Source organism: Chiloscyllium plagiosum, unplaced genomic scaffold, assembly GCF_037043375.1.
Source record: "Chiloscyllium plagiosum isolate Xiang-an unplaced genomic scaffold, Cpla_swu_hap1 HiC_scaffold_13, whole genome shotgun sequence".
In the NCBI taxonomy this organism is placed as follows: domain Eukaryota; kingdom Metazoa; phylum Chordata; class Chondrichthyes; order Orectolobiformes; family Hemiscylliidae; genus Chiloscyllium; species Chiloscyllium plagiosum.
The window spans coordinates 96,854,202-96,874,949 of record NW_028270151.1 but is presented as its reverse complement, the minus strand read 5'-3'; the positions used below and the strand labels follow the sequence as shown (position 1 = coordinate 96,874,949).

Below are 20,748 nucleotides of genomic sequence, written 5' to 3'. Positions count from 1 at the left end.
TACTTTACATTTTTTTCTGTCTATCTGCAACACATGCCTCTGCAAAGTCAGGTAATTACTTATTTGTTTTCCTGTGCTTTTATTGGATTCAAAATAAATGTTAATTTACCATTACAATGGACATCACATTATTTTACAGGTTGTGGTAATAGTGAGGGCCGAAGTGCCTGTACTGCATTGTAACGTTCGATGTTGTCAGTTACATTTCCTGCTGGTTTCAGATATCTCTCCTCACTCTGGAAGCTCCCGGTCGCATGTTCCAGAGATTTGTCTGCACTTCAGTTAATCTAGGCAACTGTATTTCCTGCTCAGAACGTGATCTCTCTCCAATGGAGAGAGGAAAATAAAGTCGGTGACAAAGCTGAGATCACTTGCGATCTGTCCAGAATCAACAAAAACCATCCCGATCTTCCAGTCTCCTATAACTTCAACATTACACTGTGTTCCCACCCTTCAGGCTCTCTGCTTGTATTCCTGATGAAGGGCTGTTGCCCGAAACGTCGATTTCACTGCTCCTCGGATGCTGCCCGAACTGCTGTGCTTTACCAGCATCACTCAAATCTAGACATTGTGTTCCCAGGCCATCATTTCAGTCTCTGGTCTGCTGCAGTGCTTCTTCAAGACACAACACAAGCTGGAAGACACGCAACACATTTTCTACCGACAGACCATGAAAACTTTAGGACCCAACATCAAGTTCAATCATTTTAGAAACCGTCCGCCGTCTTACACATTCTTCACCCACCCTCCCTTCCCATTAGTTCTGAAGACGGATCGTTGGACTCGAAGCGTTAACTTTCCTTCCTCATCAGAGATAGACAAGAGCTGCTGATTTTGTTCAGACCTTTTGGCTTTTCTTCTGAGAACTTTGTTTTTCTGTTGTAATCGCCAGATACTGGAAGCGTCTGAATGCAGGAGGAGAATTTCACAGGAGATGAAAAGAATGGAAAGGTTTTGACCACTCCCATTGTGAAGGTACGCGAGCTAGACTGGGGATGTTGCTCTAAGCGCAGAGAAGGCTGAATAAGAAACCGATTAACGTGCTCATTTTATGAAAAGGATAGATATGTATGACAGAGATAAGCCTGCATTGGGAAGGAACAGAGTAACATAAATGGAAGACAGGAGACAAGGAGGAGATTTAGGAAGAATACTTTCACCTAGAGAGTATTGATTATCTGGAAATCATTATCTGAACATGTGGTAAAGGTAAGTGTCATGAGAACGTTTCAGCAGTCTGTCGCCGAACACTTGATGAGCCAGAGCACGAGTGGATCAGGACCAGGTATCAGAAAGTGTGACGAGGACAGACAGGCGCGAGATGGGTGTCCTGAATGCAATGCGTCAAAGGCAAACTAGTGTGCTTACAAGTTGTGGTTGGCGTGGCTCTGTGGAGCAATGGAAAGCGCGTTGGACTTCTACATCTCTCTTCAGGTTGCTATTCAAAGGTTGTGGGTTCGAATCCCATCAGAGTCGAGTTTTAATTATGTTTTGCAAAGTGGTCAGACCAGACTCGGCTGCTCATCTGCAAAACCAGTATTAATCGTGCATAAACCTAACTGTCTCGAAACGGAACATTTTCCTCCCACAGATTTACATTATCGATGTCTATTTATGGTAGAGATCGATAAATACCTGTTAGCCAGTACGATGTTGTGGATGGGCTGGAAAAAGACATAAAATTGTTCTGTGAGACATGATGATATCAAATTACGTGGCAGGACAGGATTGGTGTGAAGAATGACCTCCTTCTGCTCCTTTGTGTCTGTGCCATTTCTGGCCAAGGTTTTTAAATAATCACAATGAGGACAATATGAATTAAACGCCAAATAATATTTTGATCTCATCTCCACTTCGCTTCCCTCCCGGCTGGAATAGACAGCTCTTGTTTCAGCTTTAGATTATACAGCGGAGGATTCTCACAAGTTCTCCTTCAGGCTGAATGTTCCTTCACATAGGTTTCCAAGTGGACACATGGAGCAAGCAATTGCATGGATGCTGGGGATTCAGGGGCAGATTTCCCCTTTGCTGGGCTGGAATTCTGGCCAAGGTAATGAACGTGAATTTCTGACATTTTGAATCTTACTCTGGATTCTTGCGACTTTACGAATTAAACTGAATATAATTTGCCCTTGCAGAACATTATTCAATCTTCACTGTGCATAAAAACCATGCCACATGCTCGTGCACATAGTATGCTGAACATTGTTGATGTTGTGTGCAGTGTGGGTCGATGTCTCAGATGAACATGCCAAAGGAAGTTGGTGAAATATCAGTGAATCGAATTGTCTGACGAATTGAAGCCGATAGAAGGAATATCCCAGTACAATGGCCACATAACATTGCCTGTGACCAACGCAGGAAGCCATGGTAAATGTATGCAGTATTCAATAAAACCGATTTTCACCACATTTATCTATGCCATTTTCCTGAAGCTGATGCTTCATAATCGATGATCCGTTATCAGTATAACCACCTCTGCGCTGCGTTTCATTTCAGATACACAGAAAAAAAATAAGTAATTGGGTTGAGGGGCCCAGTGGTAAGATCAGGAGCCGTTCGTCACCATTAGACGGCAGATCCAGTGGTGCAGTTAGTTAGCTTGCTGTACTTGCATGACAGAATGGCAGCACATGAACTGCCAAAGTTGTGCATTGGATTCTCGCCAGGTGTTTGTTTTACTGATACTGACCAGAGATGATTGCAACTTCAAGTTGAAGAACAGTTTAAACACGGAATATTACATTGCCATAAAGTGCTTTTGGCACTAATGTTGCACCGACCTGTAAGACCAATCTGAAGTCCATCTGACCAGCATTTTGACATTATAAGCCGTAAGTTTATCCAATGATCATTTAATTGCCCTGAAGGTTGGTGAGTCTACGACTGTTGAAGACTGGGCATTCTGCACCCTTACTACTCTCTGAGAAAGGCATCTACCTCGGCATCTATCACTCTCAAATTACATCGATATGCCCTTGTGCCAACCATCACCATTTGAAGAAAATGCCTTCACTGTCCACCTTACGGCAAACTCTGATAATCTTTTATGTATCTATTAATTCACTTCTCAAACTTCTTATCTCTATCAAAAACAGCCTCAAGTCCCTCAGCCTTTCCTCGTAAGACCTTCCCTTCACAGAAGGCAACATCCTTGGAAAAATCGTCTGCAACCTTTCCAATGCTTTCACATCCGTCCTATAACGTGGCGACCAGAACCGCAAGCAAATCGACAAGTTTGGCCATGCCAGACAAATATCGGGAGCTGCAAAGTGATCGTTTGGCCCTGAAACTAAATCATTCTCCCAATAAAAACTAACACACTGTGCTCATTGCAAACAAATCCATCTACGTGTGTGTTAACTTTCAGAGTTTTATGTATATGGACGCCGAGATCGCTCTGGTCATCTAAGCTTCCAAGAATATTACAATAAGCCGAGAACGTTATATTCTTGTTGCTCATTCCAAAGTAAATCACCTCACACTTTTCCACAATAACCTCCATATGCCAACTCTGAGCCCCGATCTGCAGATTATTCATATCCCTCTGTAACCTGCAGCAGACTTCGGCACTGTTGACAACTCCATCGATTTAGTGTGTTCTGCGAATTTACTCATCCATCATCCCATGCCCGAACCCAGGTCATTTATAAAGGTGACAAACAGCAGTGGACCCAAAAAGGAACCTTGTGGTACACCATGAGTAACTGAACTCCAGGATGAATATTTTCCATTAACTACCACACTCTGTGTTCTTTCAGCGAGCCAATTACTGATCTTAACCGCTAAATCACCGTCAATCCCATGTCTCTGTATTTTATGCAACAGCCGACCGTGCCTTCGTGAAAATCATATCCACCATGTTAACCACTTTACTCTCATCCACCTGTTTGCTGACCTTTTCAAAAAGCTCAATAAAGTTTGTGAGGCACAACCTGCTATTCACAAAATCGTGTTGACTGTTGCGAATCAACTTGTTCCTTCTTCGGTGATCATAAATCATATCTCTAGTAATCTTTCCGAAAAGTTCACCTACAAGGAAGTATGACGACTGTTCTATAATTACCAGCGTTCTCCCTACTCCCCTTCGTGAAGAAGGAGACAATATTTGCTGAACTCGATTCTTCTCGCACTAATCACATTGACACTGACGAAATAAAGTTGGAAGTCAGAAGTTCTGCAATCTCCTCCCACGATTCCCAGAGAATCCTAGCATACATCCCAACAAGCCAATGGGACAAATCTATTTTCAGGCTTTCAAGAATTGTTAACAACTCGTATTTATGAATGTCAATTTCATTTATTCTAACAGATTGCATCTCAAAATTCTCTTCGACAACATTGTCTTTTTCATTTGAGATATAATGAAAAATATACATTCAGCGCCTCTCCTATCCTCGGACTCTGTTGACGATTTCCTACTGCTGTTCTTGACAGGCCTGAATCATATCCTAGGTATGATTTTATTCTTGAAATGACAAGAGAAAGCTTCAGGGTTTTAAATGACCCTGCCAGCTAAGGACTTTTTATGTCGCCTCTTCGCTCTGAGTTGCTCTCACTTTTGGCCCTTCCTTGCTAGCTTTTAATTTTCAAGTGCCCTAACTCAGCCTACATATTTCATGTTTAGACGCATGCCTTCTCCCTTTTGACAAGAAATTCAACTTTTGAGTAAAAATTGCTCCCTGTCTCAACCTCATATTCCCTGCATGATGCACGCATATTTATCAAGGACATGCATGAGCGCTTCCCTGAACAAGCTCCATATTTCAAGTGTGCAAAACCCCTGCGTTTGCTTTCCCATCTGGTGCATTCGAACTCTTGCCTGATCGCATCATAATGACCTTTCTTCCAGCGGAACCTCATGCTCTGCTATTTCGACTGCCTGATTTTAATCTCAGAATATTCTAGTTCCGCAGATTGAGTCGGGTCCTCACCAAATATCCTTTCTGCTATCATAGTACTGTCTTTGACTAAAAATGCCACATCCCCCCTCTGTAAAGACGTTCCTGTTCTTACTGAAAAGACGAAACTGAGGTGCCAGGAACAACCATTCCTTTCAGTGCTCCATTATGTCTCTGAAATGGCCACAATATTGAAGCCCCAGTCAACAACCCATGACACCTACGTTATATCAGATGCTCCTAGCGGTGAAGTAGATACACTTCAAACCACCTTCATCCTTGCCAACATTGAGTTGCAAACCCGAAAATCTATTTATGTCCTAACCACTCAAAACTTCCTGCAAACTGCAGCTGAAAAATAGGTTCGCACTCTGCTGCTGAATTCGTTTAAACCCTCCTGAGGAGCTTTAGAAAATTATCCACTCAGGATATTGGTACCCTTCCGGTTCAGGTAAAGACCATCCTGTTTGTTGATAGCCCCAACTATCCAATTCCCTATCATCTGCACCGTCCTTAAAACCACGTGTTCATCTGCTCTCTCTCTATTCTTTCCCTCACTATAACTTGGCATGTGTAAACAATCAGAGAGAACAACTCTGTTTGATCTCGATCTAAGATGTCACCCTGGATCCCTCAGTTTCTGCCATGCATCCACATCACTTTTATTATATATGTTGTTAGTGTGCTTGTGAAACATGACCTTGGGCTGCTCCCCCTCCCCCTGAAGTATCTTGAAAACACGCTGCGAGACATCACAAACCCTGGTAACTTGGAGGTATCACATCAATCATGAGTCTGCCCTGTACCCACAGAAACTGCAATCTGTCCCCCTCACTATGTAGTCCTCAATAACTATTGCTCTCCTTCACTTTCCCCTACCCTTCTGATCACAGGGACACTGTGCCAGAGATCTGTACCCCATGGTTTACCCCTCGTAGCTCATCCCATACAAACACACACACACACACATACGTGTGTGTGTGTGTGTGTGAATTCAGAATATTTGGAATGGATGGTCAGCCATTTGAATGTTCTTCCCGTCGAATGTGCGAGCTATATGTATGTACATATATATAAATGTGTGTCCGCATGCATGTATGTGTGTGTGTGTGCATATATATTTAAAAGTTGCCAAAGAACATTGAGTAAATCAGCATTTATTCAAAAAAATCTGATTTTGTGGAGTGTTCTCTCCTTGGAAAATACATCAGTTACTTAAGACCAGCCATAAAGACCCCTGAGTGAATATCTATTACTCACGAGAGATACAGAGGTGATTTTTGAAGTCGATGACGTTTCTCATGTCGCTGAGCCTGCGCTGTGTTAAATTCTGGAAGGGAGGTTTAGCTCGCTTCATATTACTAATTTTGCTGCAAACTAGCACAGTCCATAAAAACAATCCAAAAATTATTAGGTTCATTTCATTGGACATTTTGCCTGTTAACAGAAAAACTGGAATAGAAATGACAAATATGTATTGAAGTACTGCTATGAAGATTACAGAATTCAAACAGGAATAATTTTCGTGTCTTGTGACTGTATACTTTTGGGGAAGATGAGTGAGCAGCAAATGAACTCACTCCCTTCTCTGTGATTGCAGCCAAATTTTCCAATGCAACAGATGAAAGAACAAAGGTGCATTACACCGGCAGGTCAGTTCCAACTCACGATAGTGTAGTTTCACTTTGATGTTCGCCATCTTCTAAAGTATTAGCTGAGTGGGGAGATCAGGATCCTGAAGGTATGCTGAGACATTGCGAGAATTTATCCCACACTGTTGGCATCACTTTATATCATAAACCAGTAATGCAGCGGACTGAGCTAACCGGCTTCCATTTAATGCTGAGCTAACACACAGAGCTCAGTTCTTTGACAATTTATAGAAGTTCATGTGGAACAAGCTGCTAAACCTTTCCTCACAATCCACTCATTCTATACTTAGTCGTGCTCAGTTGCAGGTGGTATGAGATTTATTTCCAATAAACGTCAATCAATTAGAGAGTGTGCACCGAACGCGTACCTATGATGGCCGCCCAGATTCCCTGTGCCCGTGAAATTCATTCCTTGTGTGTCTGCACGTGTCTTCACAAATATATTAGAATCAGCTTCTGAATATTTTTTTCCTGAGAAAACGTAAACATTTTGAGTTCAATAACTGTAGAAGGAAAAAGATTGCGAGCTCCAAACTTCTCTTTATCATTCATCGCTGGTTTTGAAATTCTATCGTCTTGAAATAGATCCATCTGAATGAAGGAATTTCCCCCCTGTTTACTCTCACTAAATTCACATCGCCTAGAAACCTTCTATACGGACAAAACTCAGTTTTACCTGGTGTCACGCCTCATGATCTATTCATCTTTTGCACCATTCCATGAAACCCCGCTTTGTCTTTTCAAATGGCATTGTCCCCCACTACATCGTTGGCTTCCTTTCCATTATTCTGTTTCCAAGTAAACGCTGTCCATTCTTCCTGACGTCTTTTCATTCCAGTCATCGCCATCCATGTCTTTTATCATCTCTTTATGTCCCAGTATAGTCCATGTTAAGAAAGGAAGCTGGGGTCAGAACAACACATGAAAACCCGCTCTAATGCTGTATACGACCATTACCAATGTAGGGAAAATGGGAGCTAGTTCAGTCAAAAGTGAATCCGTTGGTTGTTGCACAATGGATCAATCACTGATTGGGTCATGACTGTTTTTCCTCACTTTCCTCCCCTGTCTGAACATTTGCTAAAGCAACACAATAAGGGAACATGGAATACCTACAGTTCAGAAACTGACTATTCGATGCAACAAACACCTTTCCTCCAGGGATTAACCCTTCGTCTTTTTCTCTTCATTTTCTCCTAAATAAAGCACCTTACTGTCAGTCGACCCGGTTGTAGGCAAATCAGATCTCTGGCGCTGTGGCGCAGCAGTGATAACCAGTGAGCCACCTTGCAGCACTGTACAATATTGCAAGGCACATGCAGACGCGTTTGAAATGCGATTCCTGTCAAAGATGCGCTACTTTTGAAGTTGCCCTTATTAGGAACAATAATTCCTGATTCCATGACCAAGAAATGAACTCAAACCACAGCGGTGAAAACGCTGCATTGTAACCAATAGTCGGCCAGGAAGGACGGCATGTGCAATTGCATCTTCTCTGAACAGCATAGCTTTCTTTTCCTGCGATGAGAAATTCCTTCCAAAAAAGAGTGTTCGTGAAACCGTGCTTTTACAGCACAGATTAATACATTATGTCAGTGCCAGTCGTCAAACATCCAAATATTCTCGTTTCCAGTTTCCGCTAATTGGCCCACAGCCTGACGTCTGAAGTGTTCATCTGAATGTGACTTTCCCTGCAAACTTTTAATCTCAAATGCACCAGCGAATGAGACTGATGTCAGATACCGTCAAATTTGTTCATGAACTGTGGGAGAACTGAACCTCATTTTGACCCATAGAGGGAACAATACAGACACATCTTTTGAAAGTGACAAAGGCCTCAAGAGAGCCCAACTTCCATAAAATGTGGAATTGACCCGTTTGGCCTCTTTTTTCTTCACTACAAGCTTTAAAATCCGATTGTGTTTACATTATCAGAGGGGTAAACAGGCAGGAGGCTATCCTTCGAGGACTGCCCCAATCGTGAATAATTGGTACCCGCTAATTGTTGACTTCTCCACCTTTGCGGCAGCCTGGCTAGCTGTGCTCTTAAAGCCTACTACTTGTTTAATTTGAATTCCAGCAGATTTCTGTCTCTACATACCGAATGGAAAAATTTAGCCGCATCCCTGTACGTATTCGTCCTCCACTGTTTCACCGTCACGTTACTGCTTCTAATGAGTCATGTTGTTCTTCCTGCCAAACGAAGGCATTCTTCGCATCAGAAGCTTGTCATCCTCATGTTTCTCGAAGGAAAAATACGGATGTGGACTTCTAAATTGAAACAGATGCGGCCTGGTCTGCGTAAAAATAACTTCCTGCTGTTACTTCAAAAATAATTCCTAACAACATAGAGAACGCACCTTCCGATGCCTGCTGCAATAGTTGCAAGAAAATTCAGTAAGGCTGCAGTGAAATTCAAGGTGACAACCCCGGGTTTACATAACCAGTGCTTGAATCACTGAGCTATGGAAGCACTAACACAGGCGCCGTTTTGCGACTGACAAAAGACGATGACCTCTAGCAGAAAAACTTTGGTGATCTCAATTTTGTGATACAAGCTTCGTTTTGAGTGACAAAATACGACTTGAAACCCACTTCTTTGATCACTTGTTGGATATAACAGTTTGTCAGCTTCCAAATGTCTCATAATGAGACAGGGATCAACATTTGTTTAAACTCCATCAGAGTAAAAGCTTTGAATTATTTTTTATATAAAAGACACGACGTAGTATTGATATCAATAAATTGCCCTGATTTTAGCATGTATAACAGTTTTTTTTTCTTAACTACTTGGTGAGTAATTCCTTTCCGATAGCCTGGTGCGATTTACGTCGCTTCAAGTTTTCATAATTTCTTACCTTGGCAGCTGTCGTTTAGGCACCAAACGTGAAACAGTTCAAATCGAACATACTCCGGAGTTTGGAATTAGAGGGAATGCAGATATCTGAGAGAGCACTTTAAAACATAATCTTGGGTGCTGTGTCCGCTGGCTGGGTTGGTATACTATTGACAATCTCTATTTGCTCTTGAGTGGCCTGGAAGACATGACAGTGATAGATAGAGGGAAGACAGTCAAGAGATTTGTAGACAATGATGAAAACTTTGAAATTTAGCTGCCCAGTGAACGGTGAGTAACCCTTGTTGAGAGTATTCCCACATGCAGGAGAGGTTTTGAAAGACCTCAGGATTACATCATTGGGTGAATAACCTGCAACTCCTTCCCTTCCACCATGTGTGAGCCCTTGTGGAAAGACAAAGCTGCGAAGGCCGCAGTGCACGTTTGGGAAAATATGCGTTTGTAAAATTGCCATTCAGGTAATGCACAATGAAACAGTGAACAGAACGCAAGTACGCCCTTGAATAGAAGCAGAGGGAGTTAGACCATAGAACATAGAACATAGAACATTACAGCGCAGTACAGACCCTTCGGCACTCGATGTTGCGCCGACCTGTCATACCAATCTGAAGCCCATCTTACCTACACTATTCCATGTTCGTCCATATGCTTGTCCAATGACGACTTAAATGTACTTAAAGTTGGCGAATCAACTACCACTGCAGGCAAAGCATTCCATACCGTTACTACTCTCTGAGTAAAGAAACTACGTCTGACATCTGTCCTATATCTATCACCCTTCAATTTGAAGCAATGCCCCCTCGTGCTGGTCATCACCATTCTTGGAAGAAGGATCTCCCTGTTCACCGTATCTAACCCTCTGATTATGTTATATGTTTCTATTAAGTCACTTCTCAACCTTCTTCTCTCTAACGAAAACAACCACAAGTCCCTCAGCCATTCCTCGTAAGACTTTCCTCCTTACCAGGCAACATCCGAGTAAATCTCCTCTGCACCTTTTCCAAAGCTTCAACATCCTTCTTATAATGCGGTGACCAGAACGGTACACAATATTCCAAGTGCGGCCGCACTAGAGTTTTGTACAGCTGTAGCATAACCTCATGGTTCCAGAAGTCGATTCCTCTATTAATAAAAGCTAAAACACTGTATGCCTTCTTAACAACCCTGTCCACCTGGGTGGCAAAGTTCAAGGATCTCTGTACCTGAACACCGAGATCTCTCTGCACATCTACACTACCCGGAAACTTTCTGCAACTGTAATACTGTCCTTGACCAACAATGCTACACCCCCCCCCCCCCCCCCTTTTACATTCTTCTCTGTTCTTACTGAAACATCTAAATCCTGGATCCTGCAACACCCATTTCTGACCCGGTTCTATTCGGGTCTACGGAATGGCCATAAAAATGAATTCCCAGGTACCAACCCATGCTGCAAGTTCAACCACCTTATTCCGGATGCTCCTGGCGTTGAAGTAGATACACTCCAAACCAACTTATTTCTTGCCGGTGTCATCTTGCGTTCATATAACTTGATTTTGTACCTCCCTTAACTCAACCTTTTCTTTACTTGAACTACAATTTTGGTTCCCATCTCCCTGCTGGACTAGTTTAAACACACCCCAATCGCCTTAGCGAATATCCCCCCAGGATATTGGTAACCCTCTGATTCAGATGAGGACCATCCAGCTTTTAGAGGTCCCACCTACCCCAGAAAGAGCCCCAATTATCCAAGAATCCAAAACCCTCCCTCCTGCACCATCCCTGTGGCCACATGTTCAACTGCTCTCTCTCCCTATTCCTTGCCACACTAGCACCACAGCAGGGTGGGAATTTGAAAGGACGCATGGATGTGTATTACGACCGTGTCGTCCAAACGAATGGATTTCAGATTGAGCTGAAGAAGAGCAGAGACGTGGAAGAGTTAGTGATGTTCGTGAAGTGCAAGTAGGCTGACATGGTGATTATGGTGATATGTGGTTAATAACACATCACGAGGTGAATAATGTCACCATAGTTATGACGTGTCTTTTCAGACTTAGACAATTGCCAGGGAGGAAATTGAATCAGTGGCGAGGCATTTCCTCCCAGCACGTGGTCGATGATGCCTTCCAACTGAGCTCATCCACTTTCCTCAATTCCCTCCCAAAACCCTTCCCTCAAACTATAACGAGGACGGAACTCCCTCACCAAACCGCCATCCCCTCCCAGCAACCTTCTCATTACAACACGGGATTTCCAAAACATCCACCCACACCTCCGCACCTCAACTCTTTCCAAGGCCCCAAAGGACCCTTCCATGTCCATCAGTGTTTCGCATGCATTTCCACCATGTCATTTACTGTATCCATTGCTCTTTTTGCAGTCTCCTCGACATTGAGGAAATTGGATGCCTAAGTACAGACCACTTTGGAAAACATCTCCGGGACACCCGCACCAAACAACACCACTGGCACTTGGTCGAATACGTCAACTCTCCCTCCCACACAGCCAAATTCATTCAGGTCCAGGGCTTCCGCCGCTCTCATGAACTGTCCTATCTGTCCATCTTCCTTCCCACCTATCTGCTCCACCCTGCGCTGCGATCTATCATCATCACCCCCACCTCCATCCACCTAACACACTCACAGCTACCTTGTCCCAGCCACACCCGCACCCATTTGTCTCTCTATCCCTCGGTTCACAAGCCTCTTTCTGATAAGGGCTCGTGCCCGAAACGTCGATTGTCCTGCTCATTCGTTGCTGCCTGTCCTTCTGTGCTTTCCTAGTATCACACTTTCGACTCAGTGGCGAGGCAGTGGATTTTGAGTTTGGGACTGAAGTCAGAGGTTTCAGTTTTGCAATGATTCAATTGTAAGAAATGTCTGCTCCAAAAGGACTGGATGTCATGAGCAAGTGAGACGAAGTCAAGCCTGTGGAGGTGACCATCTTGAATTTCCACAGACATATATCAGGGTGCAGTACGGCAAACGGCTGAATAAGAGGCCCTGGATTGAGGCTTGGCTGACTGGCAGAAGGCAGACAGTTGGGCAAAGGGGTCTCTTCAGGATGGCAGCCCGTGACTAGTGGAGTTTAGAGGAGTCAGTGTTTGCACCACAGCTATTCACATTATGTATGGATGATCCATTCAAAGGAACTGAGGGTGTTGTTGCTCCATTTGAAGAAGACACAATGATAGGTGGAAGGGCAGATCTTATTGATGAAGCGGGCATGCTGCAGAATGACTTGAACGGACTGAGTGCTTCGAAACAAATAGTTGCAATTGGCATACTTTGTGGAAAATATGTGGTCATATGTTTGGTGGAAAGAGTAGAGGCATAGACAATTTCCTGAAAGCAGAAAGATTTCAAAGTTCAATTTTCTCTTATGTTCAGCATGCAATTTCAGTTTGTGATGAGGAAGGCAAATACAATGTCGGCTTCTGTTCAAGCTAATGAGAATGACCGGGCAGAGGTTTACCTCAGTCAATAGGAGGCTCTGGACAGATGCATTTGGAACATTGGGAGTAGGTTTTGGCCCATATCGAAGTGATGATATGTTTTGAGTGATGGAGAGGAGGCTCATAATGGCTGACTCAGTGGTGAGTACTAATGCCTTGCAGCCTCAGTGATGTTGGTTCAATATCTACTTTGGGCGACTGTGAATTTGGAGTTGGTGCATACTCTCCTTTTTAGCCTGGGTTTCCTCCACAGACTAAAGATGTGTGGCTGACGTTCTTTGGTCATGGGAAATGCAGAGTAAAGGAATTGGGTGGAGGTGTGAGTTTGGGTGCGATTCTCTTCGCAGGATTAGTGGGGACTTCTTGTTCCAAATGGCCGGTTTCCACATTGTCGGTATTCCATAAGAACAACGTTGATCGCAGGGATTTAGGCCTTGTCATAAGATTTTTTTTAAAGGAGGTGATAGCTTCCATATAAACACATGGTTTCAAGTGAATGACTTGAACGGTATAGGGAGTGGAGAGGCATTCTTAAGGAGGACATCATAAAAGTCAATCGAGAGTATGAGATAGCCTCAGAACATAAAGTTAAATATAATCTGAAGAGATTCTACAAATACATCAAGAACTTCAGAACAAAGAGGACCACTTTAATATGAAAAAAGCTCACCTTTGTCTTGAATCTCAGCAGATGGAGAGACATATAATGTTAACTTCGCGTCAGTTTACACCTTGGAGAACAGAATGGCGGGTACAACTGAATATTGACGGTTTGAAAGAAGTTCACATTGAAAAGGGAATGTGGTGGAGGACATGTAAAATATGAAGTTGGATATTTCTCTGGGATTTGATCTCCGGAATCCCGGAACATTGTGGGATGATAGGGAAAGAAACTGTTGGCCCTTCGTAAAAATATTTTTATCATCTATTATTACGAGCGAGGTGCCAAATGACTGGAGGATGGCTAATGTTATGCCTTTATTTAGAAAGGAATTAATTAAGAAGCCTGGGATCGATAGACCTGTGTGTCTGGTTATGGTCGTGGGTAAGTTGTTGGATGCAATTCTAAACGATAGGTTTTATTTGAATTTTTAGATTCAAGGAATGAATCGGGATAATCAGCATGGTTTTGCACAAAATTGATTGAGTTTTTTTGAGGGCGTAACCAAGAAGATCAATGAGGACATAGTGGTAGACTTTGCTCACTTGGACTTTAATAAATGCTTTTACACGGTTCCACACGGTTCACTAATTCATAAAGTTAGATCACAAAGAGATCAATGTAAGGTTTCTAATTAGATATATAATTAGTTTATTAGCAGGCTGCTGAGAGTGGTGGTGGAGGGTAATTTTCAGACTGGAAGACTGGTACCAATGGTGTCCCATTGGCTGAACGCACAGTCATTTGTTTCATTTAAATAAATGATGTAGGTGGGAAGATAGAAAGTATGGTAAGTAAGTTTGCAAAATTGCCAGTAGAATGGACAATAAAAAGGTTATGTAAGGGTGTGAAGCGATTTTCTCATCAGGTCAGCTGCTCTCTGGCCGCAAGTTTAAAAAGCGTGAGAGGGGCGGGGGGGGGGGGGGGGGGGAGTAGTGAAGGGCCGTTCTTCCATCGTGAAGGGCACATTATCAGACATCCATCTATTCTCGTCCCAGTTTGCAGCAATGAGATTCTCTCTGTTATCTTAAATGACATAACAATAGTACTGAAATTTGACCTGGCCACACTGTTGTAACTCCTTTGTGGAACGTATTCTCATGTTCACATACAGAGGCAATCACGCAGGCACATTCCACGACAGTGACAGAGTCCTCAGGATTATACCCACTCCATGTGCTTTATGTCTGCAAGTTTCCCTGGAGAAAGGCGGCTTTAAGTGGAATACAAGGCACTTCGCTAGAAAATGTGCACCGTTGTGGTGAGCCGGGATATGAAATGGATACTGAGCTGAAATAGTCGAACACGCTTCTCATGTGCAACTTCCAATAACACAAATCCCACCAAACAAGCCCCCTAGCTCTTGGGACCTGACAGGATAGCTCCCGGCAGACATTCTTCACCAAAAATAACGGACCCACGGCAAAATCTAAACACTTTCACGTCTCGTCTTGTTCTGTTTCTATTCCTGTAACACCTCCACCTTTCTCTGAACGTCTAGTCCCGATGTCAATGAACTGTTTGATCTAAACACAGGCACATTGAGAAAATAATCTTTATCTCAAAAGCAGAGCCAGGGAATGTCAGCTGCACGGGCTTGCTCTCGCCTGGGTAATGAGATATCAGGTCTTATCGTCCTGATTATCATATGGACCGATTCCACAAATATGCACCGTAACAGTTATTACCAATTGAGATGTCCCAATGAATACCATGACTGACAGTAAGATCAGGGGAGAGTAGCTTCGAACCCTTCCTCGCCGAGGGACATATTTCAAAGATTATCATTTTACTTCACAAACTGACCTCCTCACAGCTGGCCAGGGAATTGTCTTGCACAACAATACCCTTTTAGCCCACTAAGTCAGCACCAGTCCAACACAATACCCTGAACTGTTCTTATCCCATCTGGCGTCACTTGATTCAGAGGGGCAAACATATTCAGTAATGGAAGTGTACAACTAAATGGGTCTTACCTGCTCTGGAGTTTTCTGGCTTTTCCATCCTGACAGGCGGTTGGTTGCAGGTTCCTAACGTTCCTTATCTGAGTTATACGCATTTCACCTAATCCTGCGATTTGAATTTCAAACAAATGCAGAGAACAAGCATTCTTCAAGTTCCCGCTCGGCTCTCAGTCACAGTTCGCAAAATGTTGAACTGCGTGAGGAATCCACAGTGGATTTAATACTAATTGCCTCAACCACGTGGCCACAACTGCTGAAGCGCGCTACTAAACTGGTTTCAAATTCTCCCGACCTGTGGAGTTGAGGGATAGGCAATCACTGTTCGGTTTGTTTGAATTCATTCACCACAGTTTCGACAATGTTAAATGTCAGGACATGTGTGGTCTGTGTAAACAATCTCGATGGTTGAAATGGTTATTCCGTTAAAAAGAAATGGAGAGATTGCAGGAGAAACTAAACAGATCTGGCAGCATCTGGGGAGAGACAAATAGAGACAACGATTCAGAGCTTCTTCAGGAGTTTCTCAGAACGCTATCTTCTCTCAGAGGTACTGACAAACCTGCCGAGTTCCTTGAGCAGTTTCTGTTTTTGTTTTAAATTCCGAGTGTCCACAATCCTTCACTTGCCATTCAACAATACAGAAACGCATTTGTGGTTCCTCATTGGATTTGGTTTCAGTTTGGATACATATCCCTGACCCTATTAAAAGAAATTCTCTGGCTGCACTCTGATTAGCTTGTCCTATTATTTTTGTGTTGTACAAGTCGAATTTGTTGTCCTCGACATCACTCTGCATTGCTACTCAGTGGATAAGAACAGTGATCGCTCCATGCGTGGGTACACCCTCTTTTAGGTTAACAACCAAACGAGAGGACTAATTGCTCCACAGTGACTGGGGAGTTCCCCTGTTGCAGGCCCCTCGCAGGATATCCAAAAGCAGACTGTCAGTGAACTCAAGCTTTCTACTGCCCTTCGCAGAATGAAAATTGCCCTCAATTGATTTGACGTTTCCAAAATGAATTCTTGGGCATTCATTGTGGACCATGGGACAGTCTGATCTCACGCTTTGCAGACACATACATGTCACCAGGATACAACTCTCCTAAAAGTGGGAGTTTCTCCCTTCGAGCCTTATGAGGCACATTTTCCTGACCTCGGTAAAAACTCGGAAAACTTCGGCCAATTAAAAAACAGATGGTGTGGGAACAGCTGTTCCTCTGTTCCTGAGTCGTGGGAGAACAGCAACCTCTCAGTGATTTGCTGAACGCACTGACGAACGTCGCCACAGAGCGTGAATGACGTCAATTATCCCCGAATGCAAGCTGCATCCTGCTCCTCCCATATTGACAATCGTCCTTAATTAGCGTTACTTTTCCGAAATAAATACTGTTAAGTTCATGTTGAAGACATGGGAATAGTCTGATCCCACACTCTACAGACACACCCATAACACCGCAAACCAGTTATCCTCCTACGGGGATCGTCTCACTTCCAGCCTTTCAGTGTCCTATCTGTTCCCGCGTTTTCTAATTGCCCGGGAGCTGAGATGAGACTTGATATCCTGACTTGCAGGAACGTGAATCCATTAATATCACAGATCAATTCATATCTGGAGAACATCAGAGTCAAAGTAACGGCCTTCGAAAGAATGGAAAGATTTCTAAACTTTTAAAGTGACAACATTTTCCCAGAAACTTTTCACAATCCTCTGTTTTGCACCATGTACAGAGATATATAAACCTTCTTTGTCAAGAGATTCCAGACTCTGGGAATGTTTTGTTTGGAGCACTTTGGATGCTGCCTGACCTGCTGCGCTTTTCCAGCAACATATTTTCAAACTACTCAGGACACCTGGCAGTGGTGATTCGTGTCAAGTTGATCTTCATCAATGCGTATCGTGAGTTGTCTGTCCTCTATAATGTTTCCTACAGTCACGACGTGCACCATTGTTTGTTCAAATTTGTACTGCATATGGTGGATATTTGGTCCTTTTTTGGTGAGTTGTTGTCAAACGGGGCTTTCGGTTTATGCTGTCTAATAACTCCAAGTGGTCAGAGGAGTCTGGCTTTACGTGCTGTAACATTTTTTTTTCCTAAAATGATGCGTACTAGGTGTGTTGGATAATGGCATGTCCTCCTTGTGTTGATTTTGGCAACGAATCTGCGGAAATATGTATTGTTGCAAAATATTACTGGAGGATCCAGTAAACAACACAATCAGCTATTCCGAGTAGCAATGCAGAGTGATGTCGAGGACAACAAATTCGACTTGTACAACACAAACATAATAGGACAAGCTAATCAGAGTGCAGCCAGAGAATTTCTAGAATGACTAGAATCATCCAATGACTCCATCAAAAAAACAGGTTGATCTGGACCCAACATACTGGGACATGCAAAGAAACGACAAGAACCAGCGACTGAAAGCAGTGTGAAGGAAATCAAACCAAGTCAAAATGCTGCAGGACAGCAGCGCTTCACACGAATTTCATCTGCCTTGAAGATATCACAAAGAAAGCGGAGGAAACGGCTGCAAACCAAATTACCAAAACCACCGAACATCCCCACACCATCTGCACCCTTCACCGGAACTACAGATCTTTACAGAAACCTTGAACCCCAGAAAAAGTCATAGCCGCCCCAGCGGGAATATGAGCCCTGGCCTCCCACGTGACAACTGAGGTGAGGAAACGCCACCCAGTGGATGTCAGAGCTAACTGAGGCTGCAAGCTACTTGTGCATGCGCTTGTCAATAACACCTGCTTGATTATCCTCATCCCATTTTCCATCATTTAACGTTGTATGCCTTAAGCATTACAAATTCATATTTAAATATCTCTGAAGGTTATTCGAATTTCTGCCTCTCTGATGCATAGAGACAGTGATGTCCAGATTCCAACCACTCGCAGGCTGCTAAAGTTATTTTATTTACAGCTACTCGAACTTTTATGACTCTTACCTTAAATCTATGCCTACCTTTCGATTGATCCCTCCATCATAGAGAAATTTTTCGTTAAGTTTACCCAATCCATGCCCCTCATTATTTCCTACATCTCAATACTGTCTCCTCTCAATCCCTCCTGCTCTCACAAAAATAAGGCCAGCCTGTCTGAACTCTATCATAGCTGAAGTTCTTCAATCCAGACAATATATTGGCAAATCACTTCTGCACCGTTTCCACAGTTGTCATATCGCTTTTGTTATGTGGATTGCAGAAGTGTACATAATAATCTAGCGAGAGACGAATCAAAACTTGAAATAAATGTGGGGAATTCACAAATATTGGTCTATTCCAATAAAGTCTATTTCCCTCGAAAATGTTCTGTGTCCTTTTCATGAACCCAGTGCTCCAATGATCTCTGGTCCATGCAAATCAAACACTATACATGAGGAATGATAACCCAACCACATTATCTGATTGCATTGAGTGTCTTAAAGGTCCTCATTGTGGCATTGGGGCACGTTCACCGAACAAGAGTTACAGCTGCAAAACTAACTTCACGGTATCAATGTGAAAGCGAATGTTAATTTGTGCAATGCCCCAGTGACATGGGAGGAGGGATGAAAAGGAAGAATAGTGATTTAGAAATGGAGAACATCTCCGAGATTGGGTGGAGATAAAGTTTGAAGCAATAAAATCATCACCGTATAGAGTATTTTAACTTTAAATTTGAATGTTCCCTTTCTGCGTCTGTTTCGCACAGGTTATATGGAGTAATATGGAACAAATGCGCATTACTGATACTCGGATTTGAATGGAGGTTGCTTCGGCCACAATGCAGAGGATGAGCCACTATACGATCACATGAAATAATAACCAACAGTAAAAGCAATAAATGCAATGGCTGAGATTGGCGAGGAACAGCACCACATGCACAAGAGGACAACCCACTGAGATTGGAATGAATCGTCATCTTAGATATCCTCAGTGGCTGTGGAGATTCCATCATTGAGAATGTTGAAGACTGAGTTCAATAGATATCTTGCACAGATGAAATGTACAGGCGCTAGTGCACAAATTGTTGAAATGTAGGTTTAAATAACAACGAAGTTTCACATTATTACGTTATCAGTGCTGCGGGAAAACGTAGTAACGACTGTTGAACACTCACATCACACCGGTTCCCAGGTCTGGAATCAGAGAAATTTAGTGGTGCAGTGGCGAAGATCCGATCGGAAATTGGGAGTGGAATGAACGCGTGGATCTCTACTCTTTCTGCCAGTGACCAAGTCCGTGAGCAAGCAGTCCTTTTATGAAGGCAGAGAGGCGCCTGAAACGCCCAGGCTGGGAGCTCCAAACTCGGCTGGACAAATTCTGTTGACATGGAATAGGGAGCAGTGGGAGCAGAGGCTGGGAAGTCTAACCTCATCTGGATACACTTCAATTGACATGGCGCAGGAAACTTTGGGTTGAAGGAAAGTATGCTGAGCGATTTTAATCAGAACTGAACTAGTTTTTGGCAGCATACATTTTTGTGGATTGAGGGGGGATCTGCCCCAGGGAATTGTCACAATTATAAATAAACATTTTGCAAAGACTGAGCTCGTTCAGGACTGTGAAATGGACTAATTATCATTACACTCTGACATTTCTCATATTCTGACCCTGCAGCCGGTTAATGTTCTGGAAGGATATTTTTTAAAAAAATTTTGTGTGTTATTCAATTTCCTGCAAGCTTGTTCTGGTCTGGTTATTGATGTAACGTAAACAATCGAAATCAAAATGATGCTAGGATTCGGTTCGAGGTTCCATCGAATTACGGAAGAACAACAGGAGAGAAGACGTGAAATTTATCAGAACAGCAGTGATCAAAATGAATGGACGGGCAGACAGACAGTGAAAGAAAGCTTCATGGTGATAAATGTGCTTTCTTTGCCAATGAAACTTACCGTGTCACAAAGTGGTGACTATTGAGGTCAAGCAATGTGGGTGATAATATTTGCTGGTTTTGCGAATGTCTCACCTGCGCTGACAGGAATGGAGCTTTTAAGTCCTTCTACACAGAGTGAGGCAGGGAGAAAGTAAACACAGCAAGCTCCAAAAAAACATAAATATTTCTTCTTTTCTCAACATCAGTCCCGAACTGACTAAGATGACCTTTGCAAAATTATTTTACATCATGTCAGAGGAGGAGTTATAGATTCGAACACGGAAACCAAATTATGTATCAAGATTAAGTCATGCCACTTTATTCGCTAAGAAAAATGCAACATGGAAGTTTTACCTTCTGACTCGCAGTAATTCTTGCACAATATCATAAATTTGTTTCCCATGAAA

The 20,748-nt window shown here is 43.0% G+C and overlaps 1 non-coding gene across 1 annotated transcript; it reads left to right on the top strand.

Moving 5' to 3' along the window:
- The first annotated feature begins 1,384 nt into the window (after positions 1-1,384).
- Positions 1,385-1,476, top strand: trnar-ucu (transfer RNA arginine (anticodon UCU)). The gene is given in 2 exon segments: positions 1,385-1,421; positions 1,441-1,476. It is a non-coding gene; the product is annotated as a tRNA-Arg (tRNA).
- Positions 1,477-20,748: the final 19,272 nt, after the last annotated feature.